General features: G+C 41.6%; 1 protein-coding gene and 1 pseudogene across 2 annotated transcripts in view; one reads left to right on the top strand and one right to left on the bottom strand.

The window, feature by feature from the left end:
- Positions 1–25,539, top strand: part of Slco5a1 (solute carrier organic anion transporter family member 5A1) — a 139,946-nt gene that overhangs the window by 32,165 nt on the left and 82,242 nt on the right. The gene's annotated exons all lie outside the window — the stretch shown is intronic.
- On the bottom strand, positions 18,333–20,217 carry LOC106009182 (cell division cycle and apoptosis regulator protein 1 pseudogene; annotated as a pseudogene).

Raw genomic sequence — 25,539 nt, 5'->3', positions numbered from 1 at the left:
AGTTTTCTGCCATCACTTCTGTGAACAGTTTTTTATGTCATCTGGACTCTGTCCTGTTTCTTCATTGACTCCAATCAGTCTTATGTTATTCTTCTTTGCATTGTCTAGCAGCTGCTGGATTGATTTCTCATGGTCCCTTGCAATTTTAAAGAAATTTGTCTTTTCCTGGTCACTAATTGCAATCCTATCTTCTATATCTGAAATTCTGTCTTCACATTGGCTCATTCTGCTGCATAGACTTTCAATGGAGTTTTTAATCTCCTGGAAATCTTTTTACATCTGTTTTATGGATTCCATTTGTTTTGTATGTTGAGATTCCATCATGTTCCTCAACTCCTTTATTTTTTTATCTGTGTCCTTTCTAGATTTATTAATCATGTCTTGCACTATGGGCACAATCTCTGCTGTTATCTGAGAAATTATTTCTCATTTCATTTTTTTGAGATCCTCTTTTCTTGACATTTCAAGGAGTCCAGGTAGTTAGTTGAGTATCAGATTGTTCCATCTCATTTCCCTTTGGTGTTACTTTAGGTGATCTGGAAGTCTGGTTTTGTCTTCTCATTTCACAGGTGTGGGGTGGGTTGGGTATGTGTCTTCTCATTTCATGGGAGTGGGGTGGGTTGGGTTGGTGGGGTAGGGGGGCAGGAAGAGGGAACATCTGCTGTTGGCTTGCTCATGGCTCACCTCCTCAGCTCTGGGGGCAGTGTGACCCAGGCCTAAAATTCTCAGTTTCAGGCGTGGGGGGCAGTGCTCTGCTCCTCTGTGGGTCCATTCTATTCTTTCATGGAAGCTAGAGATTATCCAAGGAGACAAAGTACACGCAAAGAAGGTGATGACAGTGCAGTCTGTGCCACTCTGGTGGCTGGCCCTGTGAATGCATGCTGTCTAACTCCGAGAGGGAGATGGCCTTGGGACCTAGGATGGTAGGCACTGCTGCCTGGAGTTCACCCTTGTGTTAGTTACTTTTCTTTCGTTGCTGAGACAAAATACCTGATACTTAGAGTTAGAGGGGAGGGGGTTAATCTGGCTTACATCTCATAGAAGTTTTGGTCCATAATCAGCTGACTCCAAGGCAGGGATGACGAATAGGCATGGCAGAGCAGAAACAACATGGTGTGCACAAGGCAGCAAAGGTAACAAGAGAGTTAGCAGCATCTTTCTGCCCTTTTTTTCTTATTCAGACTGGTGGGGTTAGGGCAGGGCCAAACTAAGTGCTCACATGTAGTGGTTTAGTAATCACATGCCCTTACCCCAGCATGACACATTCCAGGTTCAACTACCTCTGAAAAAGAAAGTCCCACCTCAACCACATGAGGCTTTGGGGGGACATCTAAACACAAACCATAACAACTCTGATTGAGGGCCAGGAGTCTGCTGGGGCAGAAAGGAAGGACGGGGTGTGAAGAAATGTGAAGGGCAGAGAATAGCGTCTCTCTAGGTGAGCATGGCAGCTTGTGGGCCAGGCTGTGGGAGGCCCTGGAAGGTGTGGTGACTTGTCAGAGATATTTATAACCTAGGCTTTTGGTATTTCACGGTACTTGCTTGATCTGGCATCTTTCAGTAAAACTTTTTACCAAACATTGTCTCATTGTCCATTTTCAATTCATAGAATGTGAAAGTAGACAAAAATGAGTGCATACAAATTATCTTTAAGAATATTTCTCAATATTAAAATTAATTGGACTTTCTGCATTAATATTGGGAGCATAATCAAGTGATTAATTCATAATGAGAGAGAGATTGTGTGTGTGTGTGTGTGTATGTGTGTGTGTGAGAATGTTCCTTATTTTGAAGGAACATAAGCTTTAATAGAGAGGGCCTTCATTGTTCTAGGGTAACTGCTTTTTCTTAGCTATAGCAGATGGTAAATTGGCCCTCAGGTGTGGTGGGGTAGCTGTTCAGCTGATTAATTCTCAGTGTGATGTTAGATCTTTGTTTTTATCAGAGGGAAAGCTGTATGTTACCATATATGATAACCCTAATTCTAAAGAAACTTGAGAAATTAGTCCCTTTGTGGGTTAGATTTCTCTTAAATATGACCTAGACCAGTAGTTCTGAAACACTATAATGAGTGTGAGAATTACTTGGAGGGTCTGTTGAAGCTCAGATTCCTGGGCTCTCCCTGTGGGTCTCTTCAGCAGGTCCAAGGTGGACCTGGAGAAATTGGATTTCTAACAGGTGTCCAAGTGGTGCTGATGCCATGGTGTGGTGAAAGTTCTCTATAGTCTACAGAATATGAGTTTTAAAGGCCTCATCCACTGGTTCATTAATTCATTCATTCAACGATTTGTGCATTCCTGCACTTCTCCGATGGTGTTTTAGGAACGGGGGTTACAGTGATGCATAGGACACAATTTTTTGTTTCCAGGAGCCTCTGTTTTAGTGCAGGAGGCAGACAATAGATCATGTGATGTGTGTCAGAGATGAGGGTTATGTAGAAAAAGATGACAAAGGAGTACACTTTGCAGGAGAGTGGTGGTCAGGAACCTCTCTGTGTAGGGTGAGTCCCCTGGGCAAGGGTGGCAGACACAAGGGCCTACGAGGAAGTTGCTGAGTGTGTTTGAGCTCAGCCAGAAGGAGTCTGGTCTTGTAGGAAGAGAGAGAAAAGGTGAGGGATTGTGTTCAGAGTGGTTCAATGGAACATTGAACTAGCTTCCAACACAGGAACCCTTGTGGGACACATCGCATCCAAACCTTAGCTGATATCCATTATGTATTTCCTGGAGAGGAATGAGACATTCATTTTTCACAAACTTACATGACCAAGAAACTTTTAATTCCACAGTCATCTCAGACACTGGCATTCTTGAGAAATCTCGATCTAGTGGGTCCTGCTCTCTCACTTTCTAACTAAAGGAATTGAGGACAAGAGAAACGAAATGACTAGTCCAACGCAGTCAAGCTTTAGTGACATAGGTTTGGAGGTGGGAGGCTAGGTTTGGGGTTTGCTCAGCGTTTTCTTGGTGTCTGACCAGGGGCACATGGCCTGAACTAAAATGTTGGGGCTGCACTGTCTGTTCTCGAGGTGCCCTTGAGTCACTGAGAGCAAATGACCACTGATTTTGTGAATTTCTTTTGACTGTGGGGTTTGTGTTAGCTGAGCTAGAGGAAAATCATTGGAAGATGCACAAAACTATATTCATCAGATACCACCATCTAGGTTATTTGTTGCTTGCAAATGAATACATTTCTCAGACAAGTAATTAAAATAAAATCTGTCAGAGAATGTAAAACTGTAAATCATAGAATGTTGGTAAGGAAAATAAGAATGTATAAAGACTAAAATCTGTGGTAATATACTTTGGAACAAAAATATTTTAACATAGATTTCCATTTTTATGAAATTCATAGTTGATTTGAATACAAACAGTAAATCTTCCAACAAGTAAAATTTATTTTTTTCTTGTGTGCTTTCTGAGGGATTATTGAGGAAGTAATAATAATAAAAAAATCAGACTCTTACTAGCTGGACTTATTTTGAACTGGTGTTCTCTGGGTCTCATTTTCTTTGTCACAGGCTTATTCAAAACATTTGTTAATGTCCTTACAGCTCTACTAATTTGAAATGTCTGTATTTGACAGTTTGTGTCTCAGAGGAACGTGGGTGAGCTGGAGGTGTAGCTCAGTGGTAGAGTGCTTGGCTAGCATGTGTGAGGCCCTGGGTTCAGTCCCCAGTCTGTCTGTCTGTCTCTCTCTCTCTCTCACACACACACACATACACACACACACACACACACACAGGTTCAAGGGATGTTAGTATAATCTTAGTCAAGGTGTACCTAGACTTGAGAATCCCAGGAAAGCACGATATGAAATCAGAGGTGTTCACAGGTATGGATCCCCCCTCATTCTGGGCCCACGGTAGGTGTCTTAGTTGCTTTATCATTGCTGGGACACCCTACCGGCTAAGCACCACTTAAAGGAGGAGAGATTTATTTTGGCTCACTATCTCAGTCCATGGTCGGCTGACTCTAGGGCAGAAATGGCGTGGTGGAAGGGAATGGAGGAAGAAAGCCGCTCAATGCATGGCAGCAGGGAAGCGGGGAGAGAAGGAGGGTCTGGGGAGGGATGCATACTTTTCTAGGTCACCTCCAGAGGTCCACCTCTTCGACCAGGCCCCACATCCTGACAGGACACTCAGCTACTGAACTCATCAATACCCGAGTCCGAGGGTGAGTGTAGCACTTCTATGATCCCGTCACCTTCCACACACACACGAGAATTTTGGGTGCGATTTAGATCGAAATCTCAAGAATAGGAGTGTACTTCTAGCTTGGCTCCTTGTGGCTGAATGGGGCCATGAGAAGTTCTGGCCAGTGAGCCTTGGGCGGTCACAGTCCATTTTCAGCTCCTGATACCTGATTGCCAAGGGCAGACTCATCAGAGCTTCCTTTTCCCTCTGCTGCAGAGGTGCAGCATTCTGGTGCTCTCTGTGTGGTTCCGGAGTCAGAAGTAACAACAGGTTCCCAGATGACCCTTGAGTGAAATTATGAATTGTGAGTGAGGAATAAGCCTTTGTGATTAGAAATCCTAAGGTGTCTTGGGCTACTTGTTGCTATGACAAAATGTAGCCTATCCTGACAATTGGGTTTGTTTGTTTATTTTTTCATTTATTTGAGACAGGATCTCACTATGTAATCCAGGCTGATCTTGAACTCACTGTATAGCCCAGGCCAGCCTCGAACTCACAGCCATTCTCCTGCCTCAGCCTCCTAAATGCTGGGACTACAGGCATTCACCTCTGCACCTGGCTACGATTGGGTTTAATAAAGTGAGAAATTAGCTTCCCAGGGGTGCAAAGGCAGAGCAGCTATTTGTAGATAATTACTTTAATGAGGAGATGCCAATTGTTGGCCCTTTCATGGTCTTTTTTCGTAGGGAATTTTGCTATTCCTATGGAGCAGTAAAGTTTGGAGATTTGGCTAAAGCATGAATGAATGCATATAGGCTCTATTCTTACCTATTCACTCTGGGATGTGTTCCGTAGGTGTATCATGCAAGCGACAGTATGCATCGTGGTCAGGAGTGTAGTGCTGGGGATGGATCGCCTGGGTTCGCAGCCCAAGTCTCCCTTACTGGCTGTGTTGCTTTGGGCAGAGAGGTACCTTGAGTTCCCTGGGCTCCCATGTTTTTCATCTGCAGCAAGGGATAATAATAGTGCCTATCTCATAGGGTGTGACAAAGAATACCTTTGTTAATATATGTCAAGAGCTTAGAATGTTGCTTGGAATGTAATAGTCCATAAATCTTAGCCATTCTTCTCTCCCTCCACCTCCCTCCTTCTTCATGATGATGATGATGATGATGAACATATCAAAAAAGACTAAAAGAATAGACAGTGTAGAGTGGTCATCTCTGGGTAGCAGGATTCTGAATGATTTTTATTTTTGGTACCAAATTTGTTAGCACTGAGTTGCAACTTAAGTTGCTTTGTAATTAGGAGATAATTATTTAAAAACAGTATGTTAAACTGGCTTAATGGCTCATGCTCTTAGTCACACCACTCAGGAGGCTGAGGCAGAAGGGTACTTTAAGCCCATGAGTTCAAGACCAGCCTGGGCAGCATAGTGAGACTCCAGCTCAAAAACCAAAACAAAGAAGAGGAAGGAAGAAGAGAGGGAGAAGGGGAATGAATAAGGGTGGGTAACAGGAGGTACGAATATGATCAAAATACATTATACACATTGCAGCCCACCAAAAACATGTGAAATGGGGAGGGATGTGATTCAAGTAAGTTGTATTCAGGTACAAATCTGCCAAAAGGGAACCCATTAACTGCACAACCAATGTGCACTAATAAAAAATGTGGGAAACAAAGCAAAAACAAACAACAGAACTACCGGTATATTTAGTAAAAAAAACTTTTTCCCCAAGAGTATATGCCACTCTCCACATTAAATCCAGTGACTGCTGCTTTTGTTTCAGCAGTTTTTGACTTATTTCCATTGGCTCCCAGCTGCTCTTAAACCGGCTTTCCTTCTTGATTTCCTTATTTCATGAATGATTTTTCCCCTCCTTTGGCCACCTATTGTGGAAACCAGTGCATCTTTTGGTCTCATAACTTTCCAAGTGTCACTTCCTTTTCCCTAACTGTCTCATTCCGATCCTCCCCACTTCACACTAGGTCTCATTGTCCATTTGCTTCCTTTTAATCCTCACATAACGATGCCAGACAAATGCTCTTAAAAATGCCACTCTTGGGCCGGGGATTTAGCTCAGTGGTTCTGCTGCCTGCCTCGCAAGTGCATGGACCCGAGTTTGATGCCACTCTGCATAATTTCTTTGCCCAAACACTTTCTTGAGTCTCCTCATTGCCAAGGATAAAACCCAGTGTCCAGATCTTGGTTAAATATATACTTGTCTGGAACGTTCATGATTCCTTTTTTTCTTGGTAAATTGCAATAGCACCTTGACTTGAGATTTTCTGGTGTTGAAGTGGTGTTAATTTGTGTTTTTAAACACTTCACGTGCCTATCTCCATTCCTGAACTAACTTGTAACATTTCTGAAGGTGCTTGCATTTCCTAGCACCCAGTGCTCCACAGAAGATGAAGGATAGATGGGATATTTGTGATATTTGATTAAAATAGATGCTAAACTAACGAGACTTCCTTTTTAAGAATTAAGCAAAAATAGGCTTTTGATTGAGATATTTTCGTTGTTGACGTTATTTTTGACTTTACTTTTTATAACGTTGTTTATCATGGTAGTCTGAGCTGCTTTTAACAGATCAATATTTGCTTGACTAGCTCTAGAGCAGGCCTTATTAGAGGAGGTCATTAAGTTGTTGAGTATTGGATTTTTAAAATGAAAATAAACTTCCTCTAGTAAATTCTCAGTGACAGAGCTGATGCTTTTGCTCTTAATGACTGGATGCTGTCCCCCTGGGCCCTGAGCTCCTTGAGGGAAGCTGTCATTTCTCAGTCACCCTCAGGATCCTGGTCCCTAGCACTGTCTCTGGCACAGGGTGTGCGTGGCATATGTGTGAGAGAAAAACCAGTGGAACAGCACGGCAGGCTTGGAAGGAGGGAAACACTGCATCTCAGACACTTTTTAATATATTGAATATGTATCATGAAGTAAATATCTTTTTTAAACAAACTAATAAATAATATTGACCATTCCCTCAGACAGAGGTCTACTATCTCAAATCTATAAAGAACTTAAAAAAAAATCAGACCTCCCAAATTTAAAGACCCAATCTCAAAATGGGCATCTGAAATGAACAGACATTCCTCACACAACGAAGTAGACATGGCAAGTAAACATATGAAAAAATGTTCAACATCACTGGTCATTTGAGAGATGCAAATGAAAACAATGCTGAGATTCCACCTCACTCCAGAAAGAATGGCTGCTATCATGAAATCAACCAACAACAAATGCTGGCAGGGCTGTGGGGAAAGAGGAACACTGCTCCACTGCTGGTGGGAGTGTAGACTGGTGCAAGCACTGTGGAAATCATTATGGAGATACCTCAAAGAACTAGGACTGGAAGTCCCATTCAACCCAGCTATTCCCCTGCTGGGTATCTTCCCCAAAGAATTAAAAGAATCATACCACAGTGATATATGTGCACCCATGTTCATAGCAGCACAATTTGTGATAGCTGAAACTTGGAAGTATCCCAATTGCCCATCAACTGGAGACTGGATCAGGAAAATGTGGTTTTTTAAAAATTAAATGGAGTACTACTCAGCCATCAAAAATGAGAAACTAGAGACATTTATAGCTAAGTGGATGCACATTGAGGCGATACTCTTAAGTGAAATAAATAGGACACACATGTGTAAATACCAAATAGTTTCTCTAGTGTGAGAAACCGAAAGTGTAAATAAGGACTAAAAAGTATAATAGATAATGTGAAATAGGAAGAAAAGGGGCAAAGGGGAAGGGGAAGTGGGAGGGGTAGGGGAAAGAAAAGAAGGGAATGGGATTAATATGAGAAAATAAAAAACTGGAAACAAAAAAAATATTGACCAAAACAAACAAACAAGCAAACCTCTCAGCTCCCAAGTCAGCACATGTATGAGTTGAAGTTTTGGGGTTCACTGGTGTTACTGTGATGCGGCCCCTCCCATCTGCCTAGCGGTTGCACTTCCTTATCTCTGTCCCTGCAGAGTGGTCATGCTGGGCTGGCTATGTATGCTCTTGGTCCATTTTCTGCTTCCTTGAAACTCAGCCCAAGGCTGGCCCTTTCCAGGTGGCAGGTGGCAGTGCAGCCCACCAAGTGGGGGATGAGAGGGCAAGTGGATGGCATCAGAGAACCTTTGGGGCACAGGGATGGAGGCGCAGGTATGGGAAGCCTTGGCTCGAAACTGTGTGGTGACCTGCAGGATAGGGAAGTCCCAGCTTCCTACATGTTGTGACATTTGAAGGAAGCTCCCTGTCTAATCCTGGTGGTCTTTTCCGTAGCCCTCTGTCCTCAAATCCCATGAAATCATGCCATGTCCCTGGCCTGAGCTCCTCCTGGTTCCTGTGCCCACAGTTGCTGCTTAGTCTTCAGGCTTCAGGCACATTTGTGATGCCCTCTGAATGGCTGAATGGCGTCCTTCCTCAGTCCCATGGGGCTGCCAGTCATGACGCTCAGCGTCCTTGCCCAGTCCCTGATGATGATTCATTTGCCTTTCAACTTCCCAGCTGGTTCTCTACCTACATTTTCTTGTTTTGTTGGTCACATGACAAGCCCCATCACTGATACACATTTTTGGGGACAGACTGGGTCAGAATTGCTCAGAGGTTGCAAAATAATTGGACAAGAGAAGCCAACAGTGTGCAGACGTGCTTGCTGCACTGGGCCGGCTGAGGGTGATTGTGCTGTGTGGTGGCAAAGGTCCCTTGGTCAGGAGGCACCGTCTCATGTCCTGGGCCAATTTCTAGTACTGGAAAATGAACTGTATGTCTTGGGACACACACAAAGTTCTGAAATAGATTACTATACGTGTACAACCAAGTGCATGTATTTGGGGATATTTCCAAAACAATATTTGGATTAGTCAGCACGGTGTGTGGTATCTCTAAACACAGTAGGAATGTCTTCTAGAAGCAGACCAAAATGCTTGCCCTCAAATCCTTGCTTTAGGATCTTCTGCTGGGGAAACTCAGCCTAAGATATTTGCTATATAGCCAAAACGTTCATTTTTGTGAGATAATTTTAGTTTATATGAAAAGTATAAATTTAGTTGGATGATTCCCTTGTTCTGCAGTTAAGATGAACAGCAGGAAAGCATCTTATTTAAAGAATAAAAGGCCCATATATTTTGTTATTTTATAGTATCTAATTCATTCTTTGAAAGAAATGAATATTAAAAATGATTATATGTAGTTTATATTAAGGTTGTTAGAATTGTTGACCAGAGATATAAGGCATTATTATCATATTATTCTACTCTCATATTTTATAACATTTTGTGGTTCTCAGAGTCATAGGTTTATAAAGACCCTAGGAGATGTAATCTGGGCTGGCAATTTTCCAGCTCAGTTGGCATAGTTTACACGAGAATAAATTCAAAGTATTAGAGCAAATACAGACTATGAGGTGAGAATGAAGATGAGAATGACTGATGTTTGTTTAAGCTGCTGTTCATGACCTTGGGCCAGGACAGGTAATGAAATTTGCAAAGATCTTTGTATTCTGGTTTGGCACCTAGCAAATTACCGCGCCAGTCCATATTAATAACTGGAACCCTTTCATGGTGTTTTATTTGTTTAAATCAACTTTTTCCCTGGAGTGGTAGTCAGACTCAACACAGATTTCAAAATTATGGGATGAACACACAGCCATTCACTAAAAGAAGTTGCCTTAATGGGATGATTGTCAACATATAATTTCGGTCGAAGGAGCAGAACTAGTGAGTAACATAAAGGTTGACCTGTGCCTGCCTGAATCTCTTGAAATAGTTTGAAATTGTATGACTCTTTTCTTTTAGACCTGCCTCGGGACTTGGTATGTAGGCCTCTAATGATGTTAAAATCCTATAATCAAAGAGAGCCTGAAGCATTGTTCAAAATGAGGTCAATAAGAGAATAGGCTAATAATAATGATGGACTTGGTCCACAAGTTAAAAGAGTGTTTTTAAATTGGTTTGGGTGAAACTCCTTTTTTTAAAAAATTAAATTCTTTTATTGGTACATTGTAGGTATACAACACAATTACATTTCTCATTGGGAATTGTACCTTTACATGATGCATCTTGGTTCTTATTTTTTCCCCATTCCTAGCCCTCCCTTTATGCCCTCCACCCTTCCCTATTTACAAAGACTTTATTTCCATTTTTTCCATTTCTCACCATTTTTCCTTTCCCTTCTTTCCTTTCCTCTGCCCCTCCCACTACCTCTACCCCTTTGGACCTTTTCTTCCTATTTTACATTTTCAATTATTCATTCTAATCATTGGTACATTTTAGGTATACAATATAATGACATTCATCATTGGAAATTTGCACCTTTACATAGTCTCTCTTGGTTCGTATTTTTCACCCTTGCCCAGCCCTCCCTTCAACCCCTCCAGTCCTCCCTATTTACAAAGATTTTGTTCCTATTTTTCCATTTTCTCATATTAATCCCATTCCCTTCTATCCTTTCCTCTAGTCCTCTTCCTTCCCCTTTGCCCCTTTTCCTATTTCACATTACCTATTATACATTTTAGTCCTTATTTACACTTTCAGTTTCTCACACCAGAGAAACTATTCGGTATTTATTCATGTGTGTCCTATAAGAGTATTGCCTCAATGTACATCCACTTAGCTATAAATGTCTCTAATTTCTCATTTTTTATGGCTGAGTAGTACTCCATTTTATAAAAAAACCACATTTTCTTGATCCAGTCTCCAGTTGATGGGCATTTGGGCTGTTTCCAAGTTTTAGCTATTACAAACTGTGCTGCTATGAACATGAGCGCACATATATCACTGTGGTATGATTCTTTTAATTCTTTGGGGAAGATCCCCAGCAGTGGAATAGCTGGGTCAAATGGGACTTCCAGTCCTAGTTCTTTGAGGTATCTCCATACTGATTTCCACAGTGGTTGCACCAGTCTACACTCCCACCAGCAGTGGAGCAGGGTTCCTCTTTCCCCACAGCCCCGCCAGCATTTGTTATTGGTGGATTTCATGATAGCAGCCATTCTTTCTGGAGTGAACTGGAATCTCAGCATTGTTTTCATTTGCATCTCTCAAATGACCAGTGATGTTGAACATTTTTTCATGTATTTATTTGCTATTTCTACTTCTTTGTCTGAGAAATGTCTGTTCATTTCAGATGCCCATTTTTGGATTGGGTCTTTCAATTTGGGAGGTCTGATCTTTTTAAGTTCTTTATAGATTCTAGATAGTAGATCTTTGTCTGAGGAAGAGCAGGTGAAGATTTTTTCCCACATTGTGGGTTGTCTCTTCACACTGCTGGTGGTTTCTCTTGCTGTGTAGAAGCCTTTCAATAAGAAGAGATCCCACTTGTTGATTGTTTGCTCTAGTTCACGGGCAACTGAGGTTTTGTTCATAAAATCTTTTCCTACACCGATATCTTCAAGAGTTCTACCTAACCTCTGTTCCAACTGGTTCAGAGTTTCTATTTTAATATTTAGATCTTTAATCCATTTTGATTTTAGTTTAGTGCATGGTGAGAGATACAGGTCTAGTTTTAATCTTTGGCAAGTTGAAGCCCAATTTTTCCAGCACCATATATTAAAGAGGCTATCTTTCCTCCAGTGAGGGTGTTTGGCTCCTTTATCAAAGATGAGATGGCTGAGTGTGTCTGACGTTGTTTCTGCATCTTCTAATCTGTTCCACTGGTCCTCAAGTGTGTTTCTTTTCCAGTACCATGCTGTTTTTATCACAGTAGCTTTGTAGTAGAGTTGCAGGTTGGGGATTGTGATACCCCCTGCCATGTCTCTGTTACCTAGAATTGCTTTTGCTATTCTGGGTCTCTTCTTGTTCCAAATGAATTTTTGGAAAAACTCCTTCCTGATAGTAGTTTTGACTTCTAGTTTGTTGGCAAAGTTAAATGAGATGGTGTGTGACCAGCGCCTGGGGCATGTTTGCATGTGCCAGTTCTCATCGAAACATCACAAACTTTCCCTACTGCTCCCACTCCTCTGTCATTACTTCTACATGCTACTAAAAGCTTTGAAACTCAAAAAGATTAGACTTAGCAGAAAAGTCTGGCTTGACTTGATTGGAGGCTTTTTTTGGGGTATCAGGAATTCAACCCAGGACCTTGCGCTTGCCAGGCAGGCTCGGCATGAAGGTTACTTTAAAAAGTATACTTAATGTCACTATTTATTCATTTATAGTGTGCTTGACTTTTGGGTACCATTCCAGACTTGGAAGGTGTTAACGTAAGTACAGGAACACACATCCTTTTATTATTGTAAAATTGAAGTTTAAAAAGAATTTCAAGATGCTTCCAGGCTTATGAGTTTAGACTGAGGGATGGTTGTGGATTGTGGATCTGAATTCTTTTTATAAAAAATTTTTGGAGGGGGGTTGTTACTGGGGATTGAACCCAGGAACTGCACACTGAGCTACATTCCCATTCTTTTTTTATTTTTTGAGAAAGGGGCTCAGTAAGTTGCTAAGTTGCCCAGGCTGTGCTTGAACTTGGGATCCTCCTGCCTAAGCTTCCCCAAGTGCAGGGATTATAGGGATGTGTCATTATGCCTGGCTATGAATTCTTGATATCCAGTCTAGGCCACCTTAATTAATTATGATTATGCATAGTGCATGTGGATCCCAACTAGGGCTGTCTGGGAAACTAATAGCTTCTTTCTGGTCAGTGGCTGAACAAGGCAATCATGATAGTTAACATTTGGATCTTAAATGTCTCCCCCAAGGCCATGTGTTAAAGAATTGGTTGCCAGCCTGTGGTCCTATTGGGAAATGGTGGAACCAATGAATGGAGGAAGTTAGATCACTGGTGCCTCTTGAAGGGGACATTGGGACCTCTTCTCTCTCTCTCTGCTTCCAGGCTACAATAAAGTGAGCAGCTTTGCTACACCATACACTCCTCATCTTCTGCCTCTCACACAGGCCCCAAAGCAATAGAGCCAATTCACCGTGGACTGAAGCTTCTAAAACTGTGAGCCAAAAATAAACCTTCCCTCCTTAGAAGTTGACTTTCTCAGGTTTTTTGTCACAGTGACAGAAAGCTGACTAATACAACGATGACCATGTGGCATATGGGAAAAACATTTCCAGTGGGGGAAGATGGTATGTCAACTTGGGGCAATGTGTTAGTCATCATTCTGATGGATCAGAAGTGTTTCAGAAGTTAGAAAGAATAAAGATAGTCTTCATAAGAACAGGGTGGTATGTCATGGTTCTAGATGCCACAAACTGAAATGACATAAGGTTCCCCATGTCACTCTGCAGGTATTGGTGGGGGACTCTGGCTGCATTAGTGGGGAATGGATGAGGACAAGTTAGAGGCCACCCAACCCTGGGTCATGAAGGGACTTCATGGCTTCTCCTATGGAGGCAGCTGGTGCAAATTCATTCTACCAACATTTCAGATGAAACTTCACTCTTTCTTCCCAAATAATAGGTAGTCAAAGGAATGGACCTTTACTGTTTTCTTGGGCTAAATAGACATTTATTTGATGTAGTCAACTCTTTTACCCAATATCTTTCTTAAGTAATCAAAGAATTTAAAAGTGTTACAAAGTGTTAAAGTAATCAATATATTCTTTCAGACCCTTTTACAAATATTTGAAAAAATATATTTTTTCCTCAATTATCTAGATATTTCTAGGTAAGATGATTATTTTGAGGGGCTGTAGATGATCAAATATGTGCCTTAGTGCTCTTTTTTTCTAGTGCTTGGAATGAAATTTTTTTAAAAGTTAATTTTAATTGATGAATAATAATTGTATATACTATTAATGAAGTGCAACATGTTTTGACCTGTGTGTACAATGTGGAGTGATTAGGTCAGGTTAATTAACAAGGTTATCTCACAAAATTATTTGTGTTATTAAGTTTAGTCTTTTTTTTTTTGAGACAAGTTCTTAGTATGCAGTTCAGGGTGGCATTGAACTCATCATGTATCCCAGGCTGGCCTCAAACTCAGTGATCCTCCTGCTTCAGCCCCTCAAGTGCTGGGATTGCAGGTGTGCACCAGCACCTCTGGCATTAAGTGTACTCTTTTAGCAGCTTTGAAACAGATCACTGAAGCTTATTCCTCTCATCTAACTGAAACTTTGTACTTGTTGAACAACATTCTTCCCTTTCCCTGCCTGTTCTTCCCAACTTCATGGTAGCTGGGAAAGTGTGAAACATGACTGTAGTTCTAGCTGCAGAAGGATGAGATCATTCTGGACAACATAACAAGATCCCATCTTTAAAAAATAAGATAACTTCGCTTTGAAAATTCTAATTACTTCTGTGACAATTTTGAATTTTCTTTTTAAAAGATTAGGACTTAGCTGTGAAGTTTCCTATGCATTTCTTGGTTGTTACACATTACTGTCTTTATGCTAGAAGAACATTAATGACATTGTGATTTTTGTGATGGTTTGATTTTGATATTTGTTGGGTCTAGAGTATTATCTCATATATGGCTTTATTCAAATCACAGAGGAAGCCACGTGTTCCAGTGTGAGTGTGTGGTCCTCAGTGTCAGACGGATTTGGGCTTGAATCTACTGCTTGCTGGTTATGTGACTTGGGTCTATATATCTTAGCATTTCAAAAATCAGAGTCCTTCTGTGAAATGTGAACTAATTATACTTAATTTTTGGATATTATTTGGAGGCTTACCTATAGTGTTTAAAAAGCACAGAGAACTTAATAAGTACTAGTTCTCTTCATTTTCTCTCTCCTTATGTCTTTTAATTCTTATTAAAAGTCACTATTTAGCAATTATTGTAGATTATCTTGCATATCTGATTACCATAATTTTGTGTTAACTATGTTGAGATATAATTTTCCACATATATAAAATGTATCAACTTTAAGAATGCATTTTGGTGTGCTTTGACAAGTGTGTATAGTCATGTAATTAGCACTACTATCACATATAGAACAGTTCCATTGCTCAAAAATGATTGGTTATGTCACTATGAAACCTACCCCTCCCCTGCCCCAGGTAACCACATGAGATGCTCTCTATCACTAATGTGTGAACATATTTTTTTTTTCTTTTTGAGACAAGGTCTCACTTCATAGTTCAGGCTGGCCCTGAACTCATTATGTAGTCTGGGCTGGCCTCAAGCTTTCTGTGATCCTCCTGCTCCAGCCTCCCAAGTGCTGGGATTGCAGGTATGCTGCACTACTATGCCCAGCTTGAACATGTATTTTAAATCGTCTTGGGTGACCTAAAAATGGAATTGCTGAGTCACATCGTAAATGCATGTTTAATTTTAAAAGAAACTGTCAAGCTGTTCTCCAGTGCGGCTGTACAATTTTGAGTTTCATCTGCAATGCATGAGAGTTCTAGCTGCTTCACCTTCTCCCCATTACTTAGTATAGTCTTCTTAATTTTAGCCATTATGGTATAGTAGTAGTTTCTCATTGCTTTCATTTCATCTAAAAATTAACAGTGGTTAGCATCTTTTTATAGATTGTTTACTATTCAGTATTTGTTGATAAAGAGTCTGTTCAAATTTTGGCTTATTTTTCTATTAGCTTTTTGATTATCTTATCATTGAGTTCTAAGGATTCTTGATTCACACTAGGATGAGTCTTTTATCAGATACATATCTTGCAAATATTTTCTCCCAAACTGGTCTAGTCTTTTGTTTTTTTTTTTAAGGCTTTACCTTTTAGAGTTTCAGGTTCACAGAAATATTGAGAGAAAGGCATAGAGATTTCCCATGATCCTCGATTCCCACAGATGCACAGTCTCACCCATTACAAACACCCGCCACGAGGGTGGTAGATTTGTTATAACTGATGGGTTTACAGTAACACATTGTCATCATCCAGAGGTCATAGTTACATTAGGATTCACTCTTGTATAGATTTTACAGGTTTGGTTAAATGTACAGTGACACATATCTGCTGCAGTGATCTTTTATATGCATTTTATTTCACACATAGAGCACACACTATTCAGGAAGAGGAATGACTATCACTCATAATATTTAATACAAGTTATTTCATTAATCTTAACCAAAAACTACTGATTGATTAGTGATCCAGGAATAGGGTCTTGTAGGTAATTGAATATGCTGGTTATTGGAAAACCAGGTGTGCAAATTCCATGTTCAGAGACTTTGGAAACCATAAAATACACTTGCCACTAAAATGATAACCTCTTTTGGTGGCTCTGAAGTACTTTAGAGCTCTGTATTATCTCAGGATCAAATTTTAACTATGAAGTTAGGTAAAACAATAGAAGAATAATAGTGACAATTGGAATAGCTGATGTTGACTGAGCACTGAGTATTCAGGGCTGTAGGTGCATTATCTCCTTCACTCCCTCCATAACTCTTGGAAGTAGATAAATTGCGATCCTGTTTATAGATGAGGAAGAACACCCATTGAGTGGGATTGAGTAACTTCTCTAGAATCAGATAGCCAGTTCTTAATAGAGACCTACACAGACATCTGATCCCACAGCCAAAGTTCTTACAGACCACTTGAGTATTTAATTGAGTCATAATTGCACCTGGGACACTGATCATTACCTTTTATTTTAAAACAAAACATCTAATAATAGCTTGAGTTTTTTTGGGTCATATTTCTTTGTCATGAGAATAGGCTGTAAATTACTCCTACTTTCCAAAAGGGAACTTAATACTACTATGTTAAAGTGTCATATGATAGAGGAAACATGAAAATCTTAGGCATCACTTAGTAAAACTATTTAAAAATAACCTTTCATATTGTTAAATAACAAAGACTCAGGGATTATCTGTGAAACCTTTTCATCTATAAAGTGGTTAAGAAGAAAAATGCTTTAAATTGAGACAATAACATTACCTTCCACATAAAGTTTCTGTGAATATTAAATGAAATATCTATATAATCTTTTATCTCTCCAGACTAACAACAGTTCTCTAAATATAAGAATAAGCTTTAAAATGATCCATAATACAAGTAGTCTTATTGTACTAGACCAGTTCCTTGGATTAAGGAAAAAAATGGGTAATGTGTTCATTAAAGGTGTCCTAAAAGGCTTACATCACTCAGCTGTCTATAAAATACAGCAGTTGGCCATGGTGATACCAGTGACTGTAAGGACATTGGTTTATGACAATACCCTGCTTGTGCCCAGGTGTCTCTGGCCTGGGATCTTCCCTGTGGTGATCATGCTTCTTCATGTGGCTGGAGAGAATCACTGTGTCTCATCCACACCTGTTTACCTGGGAGGCGCTTCCTGGCAGTGACTTACCCTTCCCAGGAGATAAATTTAAACAGCTGCTCTGCTCTTCTGCGACTTCAGTATAATTACTGAAGAAAATGTCACGCAACATATTTGGAAAGTATTTTTCAGATAATGTACATTTTCCTGCCATCCTTGTGGCAGCCAGTTAGTGATGAAACTGGAGGTAGAAATATAAATGATGAGCATTTTATTAAGGATGCTCTTGGGCCAGGGATTTAGCTCGGTGGTGCTGCCACCTGCCTCGTAAGCACAAGGTCCAGAGAGTTCAATCCCCAGTACCAAAAAAAAAAAAAAAAAAAAAGAAAGAAAAAAGGACTGCTTTTGCTACCAACAGTTCCAAAAATATTTTGAGATTTTCTGCTCGTATATGATTAAATTTCTTAGTAGTAAAAGAACTTCTTATCATTACATCTTTGTCACCTTTTTATATTTAGAGGCACATTTTCCTAAATGGGAAGAGGACAGGCTTTGGTTTTAGACAAAGCCAGGTTCTATTTTTGGCTCTACCACCTACTAATTGTTGTTGGTCTACTTCACCTTCCTGGGACGGAGCTTTCTCATATATATATGAGGTACACATATAATTTTCCCCTCATAAAATTGTTACTGTTGAATGGCACAAAAGATGTGGAATGCTTAGGTACAAATGATGTAAAATGCTTGATGTAGTTTCTGAAAGGTAGTCATTAAACAATAGTGATAATATTGCTTTACTTCAGCATGAATTGGAGTTCAACTAAAACATTGCTTGATGTTTATTTGTAAATAAGTTCTAATCTTTTTGTTTTTTTCCAGTGCTGAGATTGAACCCAGGGCCTTTGCACTGGCCTTTTTTTTTTTTTTTTTTCAAATTTTGAGACAAGATTTTGCTAAGTCACTAAATTGCCTAGACTGGGTTCAAACTTTGGGTCCTCCTGTCTCAGCCTTTGAGAGTGTTGGAATTATGGGTGTGCACTACCATGCCAGGTTTATAACTTTTATTCTATATAGATCACCGGTTAAAACATTTTCAGAGAAGTGGCTTTGGATCCAATTTAGACCAATGGGTAGGAGTGGAAATTTCTTTTATTTTAGGACTGGAAATTTCTTTAGCTTCACCATCATCTTTGTCTTCACCCTGTGCTCCGTGGGCCTCCTTGAGTTCACACCGAAGCTTTTTGAGCAGCTGCTGCTTGGAACCTCAGGAGAGAGTTTCCTGCTCTGAGTGCATGGGAAGGCAGTGCCAAACACCTAGGAAGAATAAAACCACTGGCTCCACAAGGGCTGGAACTGTATCCCCCCCTCCCCCACCGTGGGGCTGCCTGGGGCAGTGGGAGCAAATCTCTGCAAAACACTGCCATCGTGTGCATACATTTATATCAGATAAGTGCCTGTCAGAGCCTTACAACAATGAGTATCAGTCGTATCAACACAGAGGTCTTTTTCTAGGTCTGGCCCCCCAATGAAGGAGACTGGTGGCCTCCATGAAAGGCTTTGTCCTTGTTTTTCACGTCCACTAAAAACCTAACATATCCATCCCGAAGCTCTTGCAGGTCTTCAGCAAGAGAACATGATTTATGATGCAGACCTTCCATGCCAGGGCTGCCCATCAGCCTTACCACTGTTTAAGTGTAGCATCTGGAGGATGGAGAACAGCCCTAGCCTCTTCTAAGGACTCTACTCTGTGTCTTACATAGAAGTTGCAGTTGTTTCCCAACTGAAGTGGACTTGACAAAGGGAAAACATCCACCCATGTAAACTGAGCATCAAAAGTCACTAGGTGTAAATTCTGGTGACGGTGCCTCAGTTCCATTATGTTACAACTGGGACCATCTAGAGAATACTTTGAAAACCACACTGTGTAGTAGGGAACAGCATGTGGAACTCTCCTAGGTGATCATTCTCTGTCTCTTTGGGGAGATTTCTCCTGGAAGTGTTTCCTCTGCAGCGATATTTCTCTGGATCTGTGTCTTTTTCCCTTTCATGACTTTGGTCATCTTTTCTGTTGGGCATTCGATCCCCTCTTGTCATTCCTTCCTCAAAATCTAGATGGTGGATCTAACCTTCATGCTGGCTGTGGCTGCGGAACTGTCTGAAAAGGAGGCTGCAACAAACCGGCTTTCTGCTATGGCTGTGTCTGTGACAGTGGTGTTACTGGAGCTGCTGAAGTCTAGGCCTGTAGCAGTGACTGAGGCTGGGGCTGAGCCTGTGGTCTGTAGTGCAGTTGGCTGAAGAACAGCAGGAGTCTTCAGTAAAGGCCGGGTTCAGGACTGATTGTGATTGGAAGTGTTTGAATTCTTTGAGCCTTCCATTTGAAAGGGATATTGGGATTATAAGTAGCTTCAACCAATACTCGGTCATCCACTGGAGTGAGGGGTTTCCCTTTGACAGCACTAAGCTGAAAGCATCCATCTTCATCCACAAATCCAAATGTATCATGTAGTTTTGTAACAGCTCCTGTGCAAACGCATTGCTTCTGAGGTTGGGTTTGTTGCTGTGTTGGCGTGGGATATGATAACAGTTGCCTGTGCTTCAGGCCGAGGAGTAGACAGGCTGAGGCTTGCAGGTTTGCAGGTTGTGCAACAGCTGGCTGTGTTACAAGGGTTTGCCGGGGTTGCTATAACTGCTGCTGCACACTGTCGAAGGCCTGTTGAGGTTGTGATTGTTGCTGCTGCAGTGCAGTTGCTGCAGCTGTGGCTTGAGGCTGCAGTGCTGCAGTTTGCCTTAACTGATAGTTTGCTGGGGTTTGTGTGGTCAAACCTGTTGCTGCCAGTGCTCTTTTCCTGCTCATAAGGAGTAGGAGACTCTTCAAGAAGAGATGGCTGGTGAACAGCTAGCACAGTTGGATTTGATACTGCAGTGACTATAAACAGAGTAGACCAAGGTGGATTCTTCTGTTCCCCAAACCGAACCATGTTGCAAGGGGAAAAAACTTTCACTTGTTTGTCTTCTGTACCTGTGATCTGAATTGGGTCCTGGCTAACACTGAAGCCATTTCAAATCTGTCAGCCTTCAGCACGTGCACTGTATCCCTCATTCTTGTCACTTTCTGTTGCAGTTCTGGAAGTCCTTTTTTCTGTGAGTGTCTTTAGTATGCACTCTTTTTTTGTACTGGGGATCGAACTTGGGATCTTGCGCTTGTGAGGCAGGCGGCGGCACCACTGAGCTAAATTCTTGACTCTTGCATTCTTTTTTTTTTCTTTCTTTTTTTAAATCTTTTTTGTGTGTGTGTGGTACTGGGGATCGAACTCAGGACCTTGTGCTTTCCAGGCAGGTGCGTCATTGCTGAGCTACGTCCCCGGCCCTGCACTCTTTTATGTATGCTTTCTTTCAGCATAATTACTTTGAGATTTACTTGTATTCTAGCATGTATCCGTATTTCATTCTGTTGTACTGCTAAGTAGTGTTCCATTGTATGAATATACTCCACTCTATGTTCACCTTTAGATAGGCATTTTGGTTGTTTCTAGTGTTAGCTACTACAAATAAACTGCTATGAACATCTGTATTTCTGTCTGAATGGACATAGGCTTTCATTTATTTTGTGAAAATACCTACTTAGGAGTGGAATAGTTGAATCACATAAGTAATATGTTGAACTTTGTTCTTTCTTTCTTTCTTTTTTGGGGGGGTTTCTGTGCTATTGAGACAGGGTCTTCTTATGTGGTTCAGGCTGGCCTTGAACTCACTAGGTATTCCAGCCTGACCTCAAACTCAGGTGATGCTCTTGCCTCAGCCTCCTGAGTGCTGGGATTACAAGTGTGCGCCACCCCATCGGGGTGTTGAACTTGTTAAGGCACTACCAAAATGCTTTCCAAGGTGGTAGTACCGTGGGACAATTTTACATTCCTACCAGCTGTGTGTAAGAGTTCTAGTTGCTTCAAAACCTTGCGAACACTTGGTATTGTCTGTCTTTAATTTTAACCATTTGAATAGAAGTTTAATGGAATCTCACTGAGGTTTTAATTTGCACTTCTCTAAGTATGCTGAATATCTTTCATGTACTTATTTGTTATCCACATATCTACTTTGGTAAAGTGACTGTTCAAAAATATTTTCCCCAATAGGTAAGAATAACTAATTCACTAATTTTGTACTTGCAGTGAAAAGTATCATATTTCAGTCTTCGCTAGTTATTGACTAGCATCCTATCTCATTGTATTTTCTATTTCTTTATTACTGAGGTTAAAACTTTTCATGGGTTCATTAATGTTTTAATTTATCTCATATATATCCTGTTTGTGTTATCAGAAAATCCATGGAACTTTCATAAAACTTTAGTTTTTTTGCTCCAAAATAGAATTTGAAAATTGGACCACGATTTCCATGCCTTCCTGACAGCCTTGCTGTGATCCTGCCTGCGAGTCTCATGGTGCCCGCTCGCAGGCAGCCAGTGGGGTGTTCTAGTCCCAGCACGTTAATCATTCTTCTCTTCCATCCCCAGATACGAATTAAGTGCAGCTGACTGCTTCTGTGTACATTTAGGCCTTCCCTTTTTTTTTTTTGGTACCGGGGATTGAACTCGGGTCCTTACGCTTGCACAGCAGGCGGTGAAACCACTGAGCTAAATCTCCGGCCCTATGCATTCCCTTTTAGGGAGCAAATCATACCCTAAATAATTTTCAAATTACTTTGAAAATATTTCCAAAGGTAGATAGTGAGTTTAAACCAACAGTTTCTTACTGTGGTAGTGAGGAAAAAGCACTGACTCTCCTCGAGGGCCGCCCCCCATCTGTGGCCTGACTCACTCTGCGTGTTTTAGCATAGTGATCGATTACTCCCTGACTGCCAGAGCAGCTGGGCTTTTGCTATCAGGTCCATGTCAAAGTAACTGAATCATTTAAAAGAAAAAAAGATCACTGCTCAAAATAACTGAGATCAGTGGCTTCTTATCTGCCCATCCTTGTGAGCAGCAGAAATGAGCAAAGGAATATTTTCTTTAAAACATGGTGCTCTGGTACAATGAAGGAGTTTGGCTGTTTTTCGAAGAGTGATGGAAGTTAAATGTGAGTTGGTATTTGGGTTGCTTTTCGTGCCCCTTATGTGCAGTAGCTGTGTCATCAAATGTAGCCTAGAGTGCAGCTTGCTATCACTGTCTCCCAGAGCAAGTTTAATAGTCGTTTGAGTGATGTAGCCCTGCACATGGCATGATTACTCTGGGGACCATCCTAAGTGCAAGCCCAAGCCTTCAACCTGGACATAAATTACACTTACCACCTAAACTACTGGCAGCATTATTCTCAAGACTGTTCATGGCCACATGGGGTGGCTGAGAACGCTGTTCCCAGGCCAGAGAGAATAGAGGGAAGCCATGGGCAATCAGCAGTGTGAATTTGGGAATGGCGAGTGACTTGGAAGTGGAGGCTGATAGATTAGAGACCATGTTCAGTTGAGGGCACAGCAAATCCAGGCCAGGTACAAGGAGGCTCCAGCCTGGCAATGGCAAGAGTCAGGGCTTTGCGACTGTGAACCACAAGAACCAACTCTGCAAATCAGGGACTATGTGGGAGGAAAGTCAGTGGCTCACAAGGACAGGCGGCCCCAGGGCTCCCTGGAGCCTGAACCAAAGGATGACTCTTTGAGGCTCTGCTGTAAGGATGAAGCTTCAGCTATTTTTGTCATTTCACTCAAGACCCCAAGTCTGTGTCTCCATTCAACAAGTCCTCGTTCACGCATGTGGACAGCACTGCACAGGCATTGATGGTGCACTAATGAAGAAGGCAGTGTATCTACCAATGAATTATGTGGGACAGGGCCCCAGGGAGGACAAGCCATCAAGACTGTGCAAAAGAAATAGAGTTGCTTTTGCCAAAAGAAAGGGGCTAGAAACTCGATGGGTAGGAAGAAAAGATGTCCACCCCAGCCAAGGGCAGTAGTTCTTTTACGGCATAAAATCTGCCCATACATGAAGAAAATGAATGAGAAGGGGAATTATTTCTCCTCCCAGGAGATGAGGACAGCAAGAATGGTCTGGAAAGAGGCCTCTGGCAGCGACATCCTACTCCGCACTCTGAACTGAGCCCATTGACTGGTGCAGAAGGAGAGAGGGAGGGAAAAGGAGAAGGATGCGAGTCCCCAGGAAATCCCATGGACCAGCACCCTGACTGCCCACTCCAGATGCTGGGGCCTGCCCCCATAGCACCGTGGAAGTTCCGTGTTCCTCACTGTCAGGTGGAAGGCAGCATTTCTAAATGCCACTGAAAGGCAGGAGAAGCTAGCTTCTGGCAGCTTTTTGCCTCAGAGGAGAAGGTCTGGCAGCTTGGACATGGCTCTGTGCAGAGTCCCAAGCAGGGGACGGGGGTGGGGACGCAGCGGTCACTTCCTTGTCTCTCCATAGCTGCAATTCCCCGAACATGCACTTCAGACTTGTGTGCCTTTGCCCAGGTGGGAGGCTCCAGCCTCTGGTGTTGTTTCCTCCATCCCTGGAGGACTATGTCAAAAGTCATCTTTTCCACACAGCCTTCTTGCTCCTCCCTCCCCAGCTAATTACAACAAATTCTTCCATTCTCATGGTCCACAGTGTATTGTCGCTGTATGTCACACCTATTCACTGAGCCTTGGATCATAGTAATGTGTGTTTCTCTCTAGGGCCCGTGCATGTGATCTATATACTCAGGCAATGCCCCTCCCTGCCCCACTGCCTTATGTTACGGAGCTTGTAGAGGAGGGAGTGATTTCTGCGTCCTGCTCAGCATTGTAGGGTGTGAGGTCAGGAGGGAGGTGACTGCAGCCCTCCATGATGCTAGGGTCTGTGCTGGTTTTTTCTGGGCCCTTGGTTCCCCAAATTCAGTGGGGCTCAAGGCTGGCTGCTCAACCATTCAAAACATCTGGGATCATTTTTTGTGATTCCAGAGCATGGGTTGTAGTCAGATTGAGTCATCCAACACAGATTGTAGCATTCAGAAAGCTGGCCCGGAACTGACGCCACAGAGCAATCCTGTTTGAGATAATCACCAGTGCAGCCCAGTTGGCTGTTGTGATGGCGAAGGAGGCACATGCTGGTTTGTTTGTTTATTTGTTTGTTTATTTATTTATTGTACAGAGGATGGAACCCAGGGGAGCTCTACTACTAAGCTACTATTCGTAGCACTATTCGTAGTGCTTTTTATTTTTTATTCTGAGACCAGCTGGCCCAGACTTGTCTCAAATTTGTGATCCTTCTGCCTCGCCTCCCAAGTAGTGAGTATAGGAAGAGCATGTTTTACTTCCTTGAGGTATGGATGTTGTTGTCGCTTTGATGGGGTTGAAGAAGTCCAGGAGAGCACTGTAGGAGGATAGATTCCAGCTAATTAGATATGCGCAGTCACACTTGGATCCCAGGGAGAATCAACCCAGGCTCTGTTCTTATCTGCCTGGCAGAGCCACGTGGGTAGCGGGGGCAGTACCTGCAGAGACAAAGGGGCAGATAGAGTGACAGTCACCCTGTTTCTCATCAGCCATGTCCAAAATTCATCTCAGAATAAGCAAACCATGACAGTAAGATAAAAAGTAGTCGGGGTAGTCAGGCATGCTGGCGCACTCCTGTAATCCCAGCACCGGGGAGGCTGAGGCAGAAGGATCACCACAAGTTCGAGGCCAGCCTGGGCCACCTAGTGAGTTCAAGACTGGTGTGAACTACATAGTGAGACCCTGTCTCTAAAAAAAAAGAAAAAGTAAAATAAAAAGTATTTATGAAAAGAGATATGTAAATAGGATAAAGAGAAAAGAGAATCAAGAACACTAAAAAAAACTTAAGAAGTGCAACAAAACTTTGAAGTTTTAAAGTGAAAGAAATTTATTCAATTAGGGCTGGGGATTTAGCTCAGTAGCAGTGAGCCTGCCTTGCATTGAGTTCCATACTGGTACTGAAAAAAAAAATTTATTCAATTAAAAAATTTAGCCTAGTATGAATAGGCCTAGAAAAGTAAGTAGATTTACTTAAGATATAAGAAACAGAAGATAAATCTTGAAAATAAAACCCTGAAAGTTGATTTAAAAAAATTTTTAAGTTTCTATAAAAATGTTTTTAAATGCTTAAACAGTTTCTGATGTAAAAATAAGAGAAGATACACTTTCGTAAAGGACTATAGGACAGTGAAAAATGTAATGGTTGGTAAATGGGATTAGAAATAATGGTTATATGCTTTCATGTGAAAAAGAATAGGGTGAAAATTAATTTTGGGGGGGAGTGGGTACCAGGGATTGAACTCAGGACCTTGCGCTTCTGAGGCAGGCGTGGCGCCACTAAGCTAAATTCC

Source organism: Heterocephalus glaber, unplaced genomic scaffold (genome assembly GCF_053883595.1).
Source record: "Heterocephalus glaber isolate CG9 unplaced genomic scaffold, H.glaber_assembly_v1.0 deba00001553, whole genome shotgun sequence".
Classification (NCBI taxonomy): domain Eukaryota; kingdom Metazoa; phylum Chordata; class Mammalia; order Rodentia; family Bathyergidae; genus Heterocephalus; species Heterocephalus glaber.
This window is presented reverse-complemented; position numbering and strand designations above follow the sequence as displayed.